This window comes from Rhinoraja longicauda, chromosome 17 (genome assembly GCF_053455715.1).
Source record: "Rhinoraja longicauda isolate Sanriku21f chromosome 17, sRhiLon1.1, whole genome shotgun sequence".
NCBI lineage: Eukaryota > Metazoa > Chordata > Chondrichthyes > Rajiformes > Arhynchobatidae > Rhinoraja > Rhinoraja longicauda.
Genome location: NC_135969.1, coordinates 22922772 through 22938671, shown reverse-complemented (window position 1 = coordinate 22938671; position 15900 = coordinate 22922772). Strand labels below are relative to the sequence as shown.

Sequence of the window (15900 nt, the reverse complement as noted above, 5' to 3'; positions counted from 1 at the left end):
TTAGTGTAAGTTTTTATCAAATTCATTTTCCACAACACCAACTGCATTCCCATCATCAACCTTGTCTATTACTTCATCCTAAAATTCAGTGTTAGTCAACACTAGTTGTCTTTTAAAAATCTGAGTTGCCTGCCCTCCATTAACTCAAACTTCTCCAAGTACCCACTAGTTTTTGCCCTGATTGTTGCTTCAAAAAGCTTCCCCATAATCAAGGTTGCCATGGCACTGAATTCTTCTTTGAACAATCAAGTCACATTCACCAGTCTCGTGTCTTTTGGCACTTCTTCCCATTATCACCTCTTACTTTTCTTTTCATCATATTAAATGCAGCCTGGTTCCTCCAGAGTTCTGCACGGTACGCCTTCCTTTTCTCTTTTATCATAATCTTTATCTGGAGAGCTTTGGTTTTGATTCTCTGACTTTGTAAGACCTTATGATTCAATGATCACTACCTTTTCCCAGTCTCTAAAGTTTAAAAAATTCCATGCATTTTGACTTTGAGGAGACTCCTCCTCTCCCTGATCCCCCCTGAATGTCTGCATGTATTGAGATTGAATAAAATCCACTACTCCAGTTTCCAAATAGCTCTCCATCTGCACCAATGATTATTTTAGCACTTCTTCAATGTAAAGAATTAAATAAGTATCTTGATCCTAATATATGAAAGCACTCTCCCATTGCATTAATGATATTCTATTCCTTACAGTTCTCTGTGGTCTTCATAAATAACATTGATAACTGGAGGTAATTTGGAACAATTTAGTGCAGTGTATTTCCAAAAATCAAAAATACTGAAAGACAGATCTGCAAATTGAACACAAATGATTGGAAATTAACAGGAAGCCTCTCTCCAAGCAATTTGGAAAGGAAAACATTTGTAGGCCATCATTGCAGGAGGATGCAAACAAAAGGGATAAATATCTTGTATATATATTGTATTATATATATATAAATTTAATTGAAAAATATAAATTACCCAAAGGCCAGAAAAGATCAGATATCCATGCCTAAGGATGGATAAACTTGCAAAAGAGGAAGTGCAGCAAAGGTTACAACATTAATTCCTGGGATTACTGGTTTATCATATGAGAAAAGATTAAACAAACTGGACCAATACTCTTTTAACTTTAGTAGAACAAGAGATGATTTTATTAAAATTACAAGATTTTTGAGGGGCTTTGAAAGATTGATGCAGGATTGGTTCTGCTGTTGCCTGGGTGTCTCAAACCACAGGTTAGAGCCTCTAAAAAAGGGGTTGGATATTGTGTGAGGTGGAAAGAACTTCTAGCCCTTGAGTGTAATGAATCTTTAGAATACAGCTTTGGAGACTCAGTTACTTAATATTTTCAAGACAGAGATTGATAGATTTTTTGATGTTCCGGTATTAAGGGATTTTGTGCAAAGGGGTTTTGTGCAGGTAAGTGGCAGTGAAGTAAAATGATTTTATTGAATGACTCTAACCTCTCCCTCCTGAACGTACAGCCCTCCACTCACTCTGCAGCAACCCCGACTTAGTTATCAAACCCGCTGACAAGGGAGGTGCCGAGGTGGTCTGGCGCACTGACCTCTACCGGACTGAGGTCAGATGACAACTCTCAGACACCTCATCCAAATTATCCTTGGACCATGACCCCACTGATGAGCACCAGACCTTAATCACTAACACTATCACTGATCTCACCAATTCCGGTGCTCTGCCCTCTAATGCCCCCAACCGCATCGTTCCCCAGCCCCACACGGCCCGATTTTACCTTCCACCTAAAATCCACAAACAGAACTGTCCTGGCAGACCCATTGTTTCTGCCTGTTCATGTCCCACCAAATTAATTTATCCTTTTAGCATTCTCCTCTTAGTTTCCAATTTCAACAGTTTGACCTACATTACAAAGCTTTTCATGTTTCCTTCTCTGCTTTTTTTTTCTCTCTATAATCGCCCTCATCAGTCTATTAACCTCATGGCACTGTAACTGGGCAACCTTGGCCGCATATCATAGGAGATATTCCCTTTGACCTATCCACCTCTCTGGCCTTCTCACTCCCATAAAATAGTTTTGATAAACCATTTTCAACCTGAAATGTTACTTCACCATTCAAAGATCCTGCCAGGCCTGCTGAGTTTTTCCAGAATTTTCAGTTTCTATTTGTAATTCCCAACACTCTTGGAAGAATGGCATTAGGACCTCAAGCCTAAAGATGAAAAAATAACATTGTGTTTCATGAGGCTTTTCAAAATCATGAGCTTTACCAATAGAATCGGATAGAGACAATTGCCAAACCTATTTTGCTTTGAATTCCACTATGATTATAAAGAATAACGGTCTTAGAAAGTGCTCACTTTTCCAGATGTATTTATGGAGCCAGCAAAGTTTCTGGCAAGGAACGTCATACATACTGTATCAATATACACAAATCTTTAAAAAAAGAATGCATGTGAAGATATTTTTGAAAATAATTCTATAATTCGACATTCTAAAGAGTTGACTCGTTCCAGTTTCTGTTAGATGAGAATTTCCTCGGCACAGTCAATTCCAAAGGGAAATCTGCAACAGACTGGAGCTCTGATCTCTAGTACTAATTAACAGACCTGTGTATAAGACAAGCACTGTATGTAATTTATTTCCTGCTGACTGCTCATCGTGGGCATTTGGATCTCCAGAAAGAACTGAGTAGGCATCATTGCATCCACCCCCGTTCCTGGATGTAGTCTATTGAGTGTTACTGCTCGACATAAGCAGATGGGAAAAAGCAAGATGAGGTGATAAAAGCACAGCACCTGCAGATTACAGGAAGCAACGCATTGCACCAGCTGCTCTCCACTTTCAAAATGTCACCGGATGCCTTTGTTCCATAAGCAGTAAGATCTAGAAAAAATATTGACAGAAGATTCTGATTGGCTTTTTAAAAAGGACCTTTTATCCAATATTAATTCTAGCAACACTCCCCTTTTTGGAAATTCATTTTAAATTCAGTTTTAACATTGAAGAAAAAGTAAAATAAATCATTTTAAACTTCAGAAAATGTATTTGTGCTTAATAGGATTCTGACTGATGATGCATTTTCTGGCCAGCTTCATCCCATAATCCACCAGCTCCAATTAGTCATACAATCCTTTTCTCACCAACAATTTTATAACCTACAAATAAGTCTCCCTGAAAACAGTTATTTTTAACGATCCTGATAGAAAAGGTTGAGAGTGATATGGGCCAGGTGCTTGCCTGGATGGGACATCCTGGTCAGGATGGATAAGTTGGGTCGTAGAGCTCGCTTCTGTGCTGTCTGACTTTATGACACTATTCTTTTTCTCAGAATTAATCACACAGAGTCTGGAAATGAATAATTAAGTCTTAAATTAAAATCAGGATCTGCATTCAAGCACCACCACTCAAGCTTGTGTTCACTTAAATCATATGAAGGTAAACCACCAGAAAAAAACATCTGTTTTCATTTATACAGTGGCCAGAGATTTGCTTTGGTATCAACAATTTAGATTTTTTTTGGAGTGTGAGAGAATTTCTAAAATCTAACTGGGTGCCATAAGATGGACTTGCAAGTCATCATTTTCACACTTCCTTCGCAAGTCAGTCACTGAGATTTTCAATGAATTTTCATCAATACTAAGCAAGGAACAGTGCACTACCTGCTCTTTTCCATCTCTGTTTTGTCTCTGATTCAGCAAAAGATGGCTGGCCAACGTTCAGTCCTGAAATCATTAGAAGCAGTAGATCACTCAGATCCTCATGCCTGCTCCACTATTCAATGAGACCCGACTGATTTTTCATCTCAGTGACATGGTCATAAACCCATTCCACTTATTCCCTTAATTTCTAAAACGTTTCACCTCCACATTGAAACAGCTCCATGGGCCTCTGTTATTTCTTTTATCAACCCTGACCCTATGGTTCAGTTCTTTTTCACTTACACTTTTGACGCTTTCTGCCATTTTAATAACTGCCAACTTCATTGTCCCGAGTGGCTCATCTTCACCATAGATGTTTACTCCCTTTAGACCTTCATCATACATCAGGTTTGAGGGCCCTTCAATTTTTCTTCGAACAGAAGCCCACCAAGTGCCTATCTACCAATGCATCCATGTAATTGGCATGTTTTTACATTTAATAACTTCTCCTTTCAATCCATTCATTTTCTCCAGATTAAAGGTATACATGTGGGAACTCACACAGTCCCTGTCTTTTTGTTGGATACGTGGAACAGTCCTGGTTTCAGGTCTATTCAGGACCAATATCCCAACTCTTTCTCCAATGGATTGATGACCACATTGGTGTCACATCTCTACCCATAAGGAACTTGAAATTTTCATCACCTTTGCTGCTATTTTCCACCCTGCTCTCGCATTTATGCGGTATGTCTCTAAATTTCTCTTCCTACTCTGGATCTCTCAGTTTCCAAGTTTGGAGATAGGCTAGCTACTAACATCTTTCACAAGTCCACAGACTTCCACAGCTTTCTTGACTATCCATCCTCACACCCTGCCTTTCAAAAGGAGGCCATTACTTTTTCCCAGTTTCTTTGTCTCCATTTCAATGAAGCAGCTTTCAACTCTGGTGCCTCTAAATTATCCTCCTTCTTCCCAAAATGTGGCTTCCCCTTGACCATGGTAGGAGATTTGAAGAGCATTTCCTGTATTTCTCACACATCTGCTCCTACCTCCTCCCCCTCCCCCCCTCTCCCCCTCTCCCCTCCCCCCCCCCCCCCCCCCCCAGGTACTCACTTCCCCCCCACTAGCTATTGAGTTCATTAGCATTCACACTTTCCAACAGTTGCAACATGAACTCAGCATCAGACACATTTTCCTGTCTCCTCCACTTCCTGCATGTCAAGAGGGACCGCTCGATTTGTGACGATCTAATCTGTGCTTCCATTCCCTCCTGCCACTCCCCATCCCTTGGTGCCTTCTTATGCAGCCACAGAAAATGCAACACTTGCCAGGTGAGTGTACTGCAATGAGTATTCACAAATGTTCTCCTCCACACTGGAGAAACCAAGCACAGATTGGTTGATTGCTTTGTGGCACACTTGCATTCAGTCTGCAGGAGAAATCCCGAGCTTCCTTTAATTCTCAATCCCACTCCCCTTTTGGCCTGTTTCTCTGTGGCCTGGGTACTTGCAATCTTCCGGAATTAATCTTGAATTCTCCAACTTCAGGCAAACTGCTCTCTCATCCTGTGCAGTGATTGTGCCCATGTCCCTTTCTCACCCCATATCCTTTAAATGCCTCGCTAACAGTAGGTACTCGTGCACCTTATCAGCTAATCGGTTTTAACCCATCTCCAAATTGTCTATTATCTTATACCTCACTCCTCCCCCAGTTCTGTGTTGAAAAATGTAACCCCCATGCTCATCGCCTAGTTTTAAGGAAGGGTCAACGATGCCAAACATTCACTGGTTTCTCTTTCCGTAGATGTTTCTTGATTGGCTGAGTTCTCCCAGCATTTCTGTTTTTGTTGCTTGCTTAAATATATCGGATATAGTTTTCAGAAACCATTATGTCAAGTGACTGTTGTCTGTGTAAAGATCATGTAGCTATCATTCTACTCCATAATGGCCTGCACTGACACAGGTGTGTCCTAATAATTTCAATTATTATTTACAGCTCGTAATAGAGCTGGTGGGCTCTGAGATAACAGTATGAATACAATAAAAATAGGATGAAAACGTGCTGGTTTATTATTATTTCTATAACGTAAGTTCTAATTATCTAGAAGATAGACACAAAAATCTGGAGTAACTCAGCGGGACAGGCAGCATCTCTGGAGAGAAGGAATGAGTAATGTTTCGGATCGAGACCCTTCTAATTATCTCTTTCTCTCTCTCTCTCTCTCTCTCTCTCTCTCTCTCTCTCTCTCTCTCTCTCTCTCTCTCTCTCTCTCTCTCTCTCTCTCTCTCTCTCTCTTTCTCTGCACCTGAACATTCAACTTTGAGTTTAGTTACCATCTGGAAACAGTCAAGATTTCACTAATAAAATCAGCAAAGGAGTGGTGCCCCAAGAGGTCCACCCACACAAACTGAATAAAGCGCAACGCTCCAGGCAGCTGCACCAGATAACTGCACAAGGTTTTGCTATATTTCATAACACTACACTTCAAGATGTAATGCTCAACAATATAGACAAATTCCGTTATCTGCCTTATTTTCTTTTGACTTCAGACACTACAGCGTGGAAACAGGCCCTTCGGCCCACCGAGTCCACGCTGACCAGCAATCACCCCGTACACTAGCACTATCCTAAGTACTAGGAACAATTTACAATTTGCAGAAGCCAATTATTTTACAAACCTGTATGTCATTGGAGTGTGGGGGGGAACCGGAGCACCGGAAAAAACCTACGTGGTCACAGGGAGAATGTACAAACTCTGTACAGACAGCACCCAAAGTCAGTACAAACACGGGTGTCTGGCACTCTAAGGCAGCAACTCTATCGCTGCACCACTGGGTGGTCCAGCCAATGATCACGCGTACCCTAGTTCTATCCAACACACTACGGGCAATTTGCAGAAGCCAAACTCTATTACTCTGCCCTAACATTTCTAAGTACAATCTAACTTATACTTAGTTATAATTATAATTATAGGTATATATTCATATATGTAATATTTTTTTAACATTATTGCATCATCCTTTTGCTTTAACACCGTTACTGATTAGGCTGTTGGGACTGCCACATTACACCACAGGCAACTCAGAACAGTACTTTTATCTTTCCTTCCTATGGAGACTAATATTCCCTTCGGCACCACTGCAAAAATCTGCAAATCATTTAATCAGTTATATTTAGGCATGAAGTCTAATAAATGACATGGTACTTTATGGCATCAATTCTCATCTCCGGTCTCATCTCTGAACTTAACTGAAAAATAATTCTCATGGAAAATAAAATAATAAACATAATCAGCATTATGAATCCTAAATCCTTAGACATTACTGTCACAGCTGCAAATCTAGCTGCAAATGCAGTCAATTTATTTTTGGACTGTTTTTCAGCTTTTCTATGGAACTTCACAAACTCTAGCATGGAAAGTGGAATTTCAATTTCCAAGATTATAGTGAAGTAAAAGCGAAATTCTTCCATTTTACAATTTCTCATTCCATTCATTTTCTTGTAATTTATCTGAAAGAGGGAATTAAGTAACTTACAATCACTCTTCAGTTCACAGCAGTAAAAGGAAAATTTCCACCTCCTCTCAATCTGCTGTGGGATTGCATCAAGGGGTGAATTGGGCTTGGACTGCCTCCTACCACCAGCTCCCATCCACGTATCAATCATTATTGAATCTGAATCAACCGGGGCTGATTTAGATTACAGTAAAACTGATAACTGGATCCTCTGGTATCAGACTGGCATTTTCTGGACTACTGCCGCAACACACTTTTAATAGACACACAAGAGACTACAGATGCTAGAATCTCAAGCAACAAAATATCAGCTGGGGGAACTCTGAGGGTCGGGCAGCATCTGTGCAGGAGAATGGACTGTTAAGGTGTTAGGTTGGGGGCCTTCTTGTAGATTTCGGGTCTTGGGCAGACACATCGACTGTCCATTTCCCTCCACAGATGCTGCACGACCCGCTGTGTTCCTCGGTAAATTATTTTTTACACCTTTAATAGATTCTTTTTTAGATGTTACACGGTAATACATTTTTTCAGTGAATCTGGTCAGTTTAATGGGTGCAGGGGAAGCAATGTTTTGTATGTTTAAAGGGAATATGGGGAACTGGGTGCCGTGGTTTAGCATGTTCCTCCAACATGCTATACAAGGGGAGGGGGAGGCGGGAGAGGGGATGGGGAGGGCGGGAAGAGGAGAGGGGGAGGGGGGAGGGGGGGAGGGGGGGGGGGAGAGGGGAGGGGGGGAGGGGGAGGGTGCTGCACCAATGCAGGAGAGGTTTGGGCCCAACGGGTCCACTTGGTCTAGCAATTCTCTAAAATTCCTCTCTAATCTCAGGGTGATGAGAATGAACTCAAAAGAGACTAATGTAATTGAGAGCTCATCATTTTATATCCCACCCACCTCTCAGATATAATGATATCAACTTCAATCAAAAACAACTACAACTCATTTTCAATCACTTTCAATGTTTCTCTGACATTTCTGTCACCTTCAACGGTCTTCGGCATTTCCGCCACCTTCAACATTTCACTGACATTTCCATCATCTTCAATGTGATCACATCACCAGTCATGTTTCCCAACCCCATCCCTTATTGCTTTCTGCAGCGACTGCACAATGCCTTGGTTTACATACCTTCCCAACCAAACTATCCAGAGACTCACATGCACATCCTCTAAACTTATCCATTGCATTAGGTGATCCCGATGTGGCCTCCTTTACATTGGAGGAACCATGCATAGACTAGACCGCCATGTCGCCCAACACTTGCACTCAGTCTGCCAATGCTTGCTCAATCTCCCATTGCTAACCATTTTAACTCCCCTTCACATTCCCATACCGACCTTTCTGTGGTTGGCATCTTCCACGTCAGAGTGAGGTCACAAAACAAAATGGAGGAACAACACCACATATTCCGCTTGGGTAGCTTACAAACCAATGGTATGAACATTGAATTCTCCAATTTTAGGTAACTATCCAACAACTGCCCTTTTCCTTTCCCCTTTCCTCTTACACCAATATCTCTTTGCCTCACATTTTGCACCTCCTTACTCCTTATCTCAGTCTTTTTCCCATCTCTGGCCTTTGTCCTCTCATCTGTCAATCAAACTCCCCTCGTGTGTGTCCACCTTTCACTTGCCAGGCTTTATCCCACCCCCCACCTCCCTTCCAGCTTTCTCCCCCCTATTACAATCAGTCTGAAGAAGGATCCCAACCCAAGACGTCGCCTATCCTATGTTCTAGAGAGATACTGCCTGACTCATTGAGTTACTCCAGCACTTTGTGGCTTTTTTTTACTTCCAATGAATATAGTGATATGTGTGCAGAGCAATTCTATCCAATTGTAGATACCCTCATATAACCATGTACACATGCAATGTACCATCAAAGGCCTTTCCCTGAGCCAAACATTGATGTCCCTGTCCTTCACACAGCTACTCTATCCTTGAGTAGTGTACAGCTGTCAGAGATCTTCCTTCTGGGAATGGCACACAGACCCAGATAAATCATCAGCCCCAGAACTGACAGTGTGTGCAGACTTGACTCTCCCTTGGATAAAAACTTTAAATCCACATTGAGCAGTGAGATGGGTTGCCAATGTCTGATTATTTTTCCCTATCCAGATTGCAGATGAGGGTGCTAGTCACTCTTCCTCATGGAATCTGATCTGCTGCCGGCTGGAAGCATACGGCTGTACCAGTTTCCCGCAATCCAGTACTGTCTGGAAGTGTTTCATTCATTTTTTACTGGTGTAAGGTCAAAATGTAGAAACTCCCTAGCTAAATGTACTGTGGGAGTATTATCAATATGTGGGCTGGAACAGGTTAAATTGGTGGCAAGTTGCCACATACTCAAAGAAATTAAGGATGAGCAATCAGTATTATCCAATAATTTATGTTGATAATCCTTGATTTCACAAGAACTGGAGCTAACTGTAAGGAACAAATAGGCAAATAACTTACAATCAAGCACAAAACCAAAATAATCCAGTAAAGGTACTCGGGATAGGAGTGTTGCATATCAGAGGGTCACAGTTTCATTCGAGGATTTTGACATGAATGGAAGTTGGCAACCTTATTTACACATATAATCTCAAAAGCCATACAAAACCTGTAAGCCTCTTATAAGAATATACATCACGGTTTGTGATTTTTGGAACTTGCTCATATACCTACTGCAAATCCTGATAATTAAACACATTTTTGTAAGTGTGTCACAGTAATGAAAGCCAGTTGGACAGACAAAAATATAACAGACATTCTATCTGCAGGCTCCCCAGCTGAAACTGTTAATTAGACAAACTTATAGCATCGCACCTACTCCAGAGATCAGAAACTGGCTTTCCCAACCATCTGTCACTGAATATTTCAATTATTTTTGCTGCTCCTAGATTTAAATGAAGTTTATTTTCTGTAGTTAATAACTTTCAAATTTTATTTTCTGGAGTTAATTAAAAAGAAATCAGTGATCCCTACCATCCAGCGAACCCACAAGTTATGATGAAATGTTGTTCCTATTTTGTCTAAACCTACCTTGTTATTTCTCCAGAGATTTGACTGCTAATCTAAGCGTCATCATGATAAGGAAAACTGGCCATACCATCTCCAATGCTTGGATACCTCTACCAGAGATGTTTGCTGAGTGGAGAAGAAATTGCAGGAGTCCTGGCTGAGATATGTAAATCATCATTTAACACAGATGAGCTGCCGAAAAACTAGAGAGTGGCTAATGTTGTGCCTGTATTTAAGAATTGCAGTAAATATAACCTGTGAATATAGGGATACAACGCTGTTGTGCGACACCTCCACTGGCCTGCCGCGGCCCATCGTCCCTGTCGTCTGGCGGCGCAGGGTATTCGAGGTGCTCCACGGGCTGTCTCACCCCTCCATTCGGGCGACGGTGGCCCTCGTAGCCTCCCGCTTCATGTGGCACGGGCTGCGTAAGCAGGTCGCACACTGGGCACGCACCTGCATCCCGTGCTAGACCGCAAAGATCCAGCGACACGTGCGTGCGCCTCTGCAGGAGTTTCGTGTCCCTCGGCAGCGGTTCGACCACATTCATGTGGACATCGTGGGGCCGCTGCCGCCGTCCCGGGGCATGACCCACCTCTTCACCGTGGTCGATCGCTTCACGCGGTGGCCGGAGGCCATTCCGCTGGCGGACACCTCGACGGCCACCTGCGCTCGGGCCTTGGCGGCGCACTGGATCGCCCGGTTCGGGGTGCCACTGGACATTACATCCGACCGGGGGCCGCAGTTCACTTCGGAACTGTGGTCGGCCATGGCACGACTCTTGGGTGTCCGCCTACACCACACTACGGCGTACCATCCACAGTCGAATGGGTTGGTGGAACGCTTTCACCGCCAGCTGAAGGCTGCCCTGAAGGCTCGGCTCACGGGCCCAGACTGGGTGGACGCCGTGCCGTGGGTTTTGCTGGGGATACGCACCGCACCCAAGGAGGACTTGGCCTCCTCCTCCGCCGAGTTGGTGTACGGGGCCCCCTTGACGGTTCCCGGGGAGTTCATCCCACCGGCGCAGGGTCGAGTGGAGCAGCCTTCTGACGCCCTGCAACGTCTTCGGCAGACGGTGGGCAGGCTGGCACCTGTGCCCACGTCACGTCATGGGACCTTCCATCCACACGTCCCTGCCGCTCTGGAGGACTGCCAGTTTGTGTTCCTGCGCAGGGACACGCACCGATCACCTCTCCAGCGGCCGTACGAGGGCCCCTTTCGGGTCCTGCAACACGGCTCGGCCACATTCGTTCTGGACATGGGGGGTCGCAGCGAGACTGTTTCGGTCGCACGGCTGAAGCCGGCACACGTGGACATTGATCGGCCGGTGCCGGTTGCGCAGCCCCGCCCGCACGGTCGCCCCCCGTCCACGTTACCCCCGCCAGTGTTTGCTACGACCCCTCCACCTGTCGGTCAGTCGCCGGTCCCTGCGCCGGTCATGGTGCGCACCCGGGCTGGTCGCCTCGTGCGCCCTCCTATCCGTTTTGTACCTCCGGTTCTTGGGGGGGGGGGTCCTGTGGCGGTCCCGGGGGATCAGGCCACTCCTTGGGTCAGCCCCCTCGTTACGTGACGGACAGGCGTAAGGGGTTAAAAGCCAGCCCGTGGGGAGGTGTGGCTCATCCCTAGGTGGACTACGCTGTGAGCAGGAGCTCACAGCCTAATAAAGAACCTTACCTTAAACTGCCTGGCGTCTTACCTTTTCTCTGGCCTCCGCCAGGCCACTACACCAGTAAGATTGACATCTCTGGTAGTAAAGGTACTGGAGAGGATTCTAAGGAATAAGATATACATGCATTTGGATAGACAGAGGTTGTTTAGGGATAGTTAGTATGGTTTTGTACATGGGAGATTGTGTTTCGTGAATTTTATTGTGTTTCTTAAAGAAGTAACCAAGATGGTTGTCGAGGACCATAGCTGTAGTCTATATTGACTTCAGCAAGGTCTTTGATAATTGTTCTATAATGATCATTCAAATGATCAGAGTGAGAGTTCAGTTCAAATGGTCAAGTTGCTGGAGAGGGGCTTGAATCCTTAAAACGTTTCACTTACCAAGAGAACCACCAGTGAACCACGATCCATGTCTATAGTTGCCATTCAAAACAAGACAACGAATGAGTGGGTGTGCATATTGGTGACTAATCATTACAAATGCTGGTAATAGGTAAAAGAGAAGTAAGAGAGGTAAGAGAACAACACACTCATATTTACGTAGAACTGTAAAATGTGTACATTTATTTTCTGCAACTCTCCTGGTTTTTTCAGAAATTAAACAAGAATCTGTGAAATTAAGTTACATATAGTACTATTTGATCTGATTGGAAAACATGTAAAACAGATTTTCATGGTACCATGGTACATGTAATAATAATAATAAACCTAAACCTAAAGTGTCATCAGTAGACCTTCCCCTAAGGTAAACGTCTACACAACAAAAATTAAACAGGTTGAAATATATTTGTAAATGTTTCTGACTTTTCTTTTCCACCTGCCTGTCTAATTAAATGGATATCACCCTAAATAATATTGGGTAAAAACATGACATTCAAAACCCCAGTTGAGAATGTAAAACTTTGATTTTACTTGAAATGTTCAATCAAGTATAATAGAATGTATAATGTTCCCACCAGAAACATATAGTTTTCTAATATTTTTAAATAATTATCCATTTAACTGGAGAGCTTAGCTCCCCATCACATTCAAGGTTCATGTTACAGACCTTTTTTGTAAATTAGTATCCAACCAGGCATATATGTTGGTCAGAATGCATTATTAAATAAATCAGGGAACAAAGGCTATCAGGTGAAAGAGACCACAGATGCTGGAGTTTTGAGCAATCAGATGCTGGATCAATTCAGACCAAAGAAGAGTCCCAACCCAAAACATCGTCTGTTCATTTCCAAACACAGATGCTGTGCTGCCTGACCCCCTGTGTTCCTTCAAATATTGCAACTCAACCAGAATCATTTTTGCGTTGGAACTTCTGCCACTTTATAGTGCCACCTCATTGGAATATTACTGAGCATGATTACATGCTCCAACCCAAACACAGCACATCCCCATTTGATAGCAGTGGTGCAACAAAGACCAATGTGCAAATGATGCTTTATTTTGAATTCTATGAGATCCATTCCTGGAAATGGCTTTTTGTTACAGTGCCCTCCATAATGTTTGGGACAAAGACCCATCATTTATTTATTTGCCTCTGTACTCCACAGTTTGAGATTTGTAATAGAAAAAAATCACATGTGGTTAAAGCGCACATTGTTAGATTTTAATAAAGGCCATTTTTATACATTTTGGTTTCACCATGTAGAAATTACAGCAGTATTTATACATAACCCCCCCCCCCCATTTCAGGGCGCCAAAATGTTTGGGACACAGCAATGTAAATGTAAATGAAAGTAGTCATGTTTAGTATTTTGTTGCATATCCTTTGAATGCAATGACTGCTTAAAGTCTGCTATTCATGGACATCACCAGTTGCTGAGTGTCTTCTCTAGTCTTCTTCTTGCGTTTGAGGCAGCAGAAGTTATGTAACGCCCTCCAGGCGCTGTAGACAAAAATGGCGATCCCGTGGGTGTCACTCTCGGTGTAGGCAGCCAGGGTATAACCAGGGATCTTCAGATGGGAGCTGTCACTTTTGTGAGTCTCTTAGAGCAGGATTGCAGTGACTTTGTGGGTCTGTAGCAGATGTTCAATGATGGTGGTCTTCGCCTTGGTGTGGCCTTCCGCATTCAGCTGCAGCAGGGTGATGCCATCCGTTTCGACATCCGTAGGTGCCCGCCCTAAGAAGGGCACATGCTCTGGGTTGGCGCCAAGCTGCAGCGATTGAGGTTGCATTTGGGCTGCAAGCTGTTGTTGTTTGTTCGTTGTTATTTCTGCTATTTCTGCTTCTGCTTCTGCTGTCTCGGTTTGTTGTTGTTCGCTTGACCGAGGTCAGTTGACAGGGCTCACCACGAGGAGGTCGGCAACATGAGCCCCTCTTCTCTGGTGATGCTCGGCCAGGCCTGTATTGCTGCCATATTTAACTTGTGCTTGTTTTGGGGGCTAGTCCCCTTCAGTTTTCTCTTCAGCATATAAAAGGCATGCTCAATTGGGTTCAGATCGGGTGATTGACTTGGCTACTCAAGAAATTTTTAGCTTTGAAAAACTCCTTTGTTGCTTTAGCAGTATGTTTGGGATTATTGTCTTGCTGCAGAATGAACCACCGGCCAATGAGTTTTGAGGCATTTGTTTGAACTTGAGCAGATAGAATGTGTCTAGACACTTCAGAATTCATTATGCAACCACCATCAGCAGTTGATCATCAATGAAGATAAGTGAGCCAGTACCTTCAGCAGCCATACATGCCCAGGCCATAACACCCCCACCCCCACCACCGTGTTTCACAGATGAGGCGGTATACTTTGGATCTTGGGCAGTTCCTTCTCTCCTCCATACTTTGCTCTTGCCATCACTCTGATACAAGTTAATCTTCGTCTTATCTGTCCACAAGACATTTTTCCAGAACTGTGGTGGCTCTTTTAAGTACTTCTTGGCAAACTGTAACCTGGCCATCTTATTTTTACGGCTAACCAGTGGTTTGCATCTTGCAGTGCAGCCTCTGTATTTCTGTTCATGAAGTCTTCTGCGGACAGTGATCATTGACAAATCCACACCTGACTGCTGAAGAATGTTTCTGATCTGTCGGACAGGTGTTTGGGGATTTTTCTTTATTATAGAGAGAATTCTTCTGTCATCAGCTGTGGAGGTCTTCCTTGGCCTGCCAGTCTCTTTGCGATTAGTAAGCTCACCAGTGCTCTCTTTCTTCTTAATGATATTCCAAACAGTTGATTTTGGTAAGCCTAAGATTTGGCTGATGTCTCTAACAGTTTTATTCTTGTTTCTCAGTCTCATAATGGCTTCTTTGACTTTCATTGGCACAACTTTGGTCCTCATGTTGATAAACAGCAATAAAGGTTTCCAAAGATGATGGAAAGACTGGACGAAAAACTAGGTGCTGAAAGCTCTCTTATACCTGCATTAAGGAAGCATTTAAACAGACCTGAGCAATTACAAACACCTGTGAAGCCATGTGTCCCAAACATTATGGTGCCCTGAAATGAGGGGACTATGTGTAAACACTGCTGTAAGAGCTTAAGAGCTTTATCTAGCTCTCTCTTGAATGCTTTCAGAGAATTGGCCTCCACTGCCTTTTGAGACAGAGAATGCCACAGATTTACAACTCTCTGACTGAAAAGGTTTTTCCTTATCTCCATTCTAAATGGCCTACCCCTTATTCTTAAACTGTGGCCCCTGGTTCTGGACTCCCCCAACATTGGGACCACCCCTTAATAATCTTATATGTTTCGATAAGGTCCCCTCTCATCCTTCTAAATTCCAGTGGATACAAGCCTAGTCGCTCCAGTCTTTCAACATATAACAGTCCCGCCATTCCGGAATTAACCTAGTCCTACGCTGCGCGCCCTCAATAGCAAGAATATCCTTCCTCAAATTTGGAGACCGAAGCTGCGCACAGTACTCCAGGTGCGGTCTCACTAGGGCCCTACACAACCGCAGAAGGACCTCTTTGCTCCTATACTCAACCCCTCTTGTTATGAAGACCAACATTCCATTGGCTTTCTTCACTGCCTGCTGTACCTGCATGCTTCCTTTCAGTGACTCATGCACTAGGACACCCAGATCCTACAAAGTAATTGCAAAAATTGCACTTCACAGACTTTTCAATGATCAGGCACATTTAAATGCATTGTAAAAGAGATGTAC

General features: G+C 43.4%; 1 protein-coding gene across 1 annotated transcript in view; it reads right to left on the bottom strand.

Moving 5' to 3' along the window:
* The window catches only part of tex264b (testis expressed 264, ER-phagy receptor b), a 236554-nt gene that overhangs the window by 190253 nt on the left and 30401 nt on the right, over positions 1-15900 (bottom strand). The window lies entirely within an intron of this gene.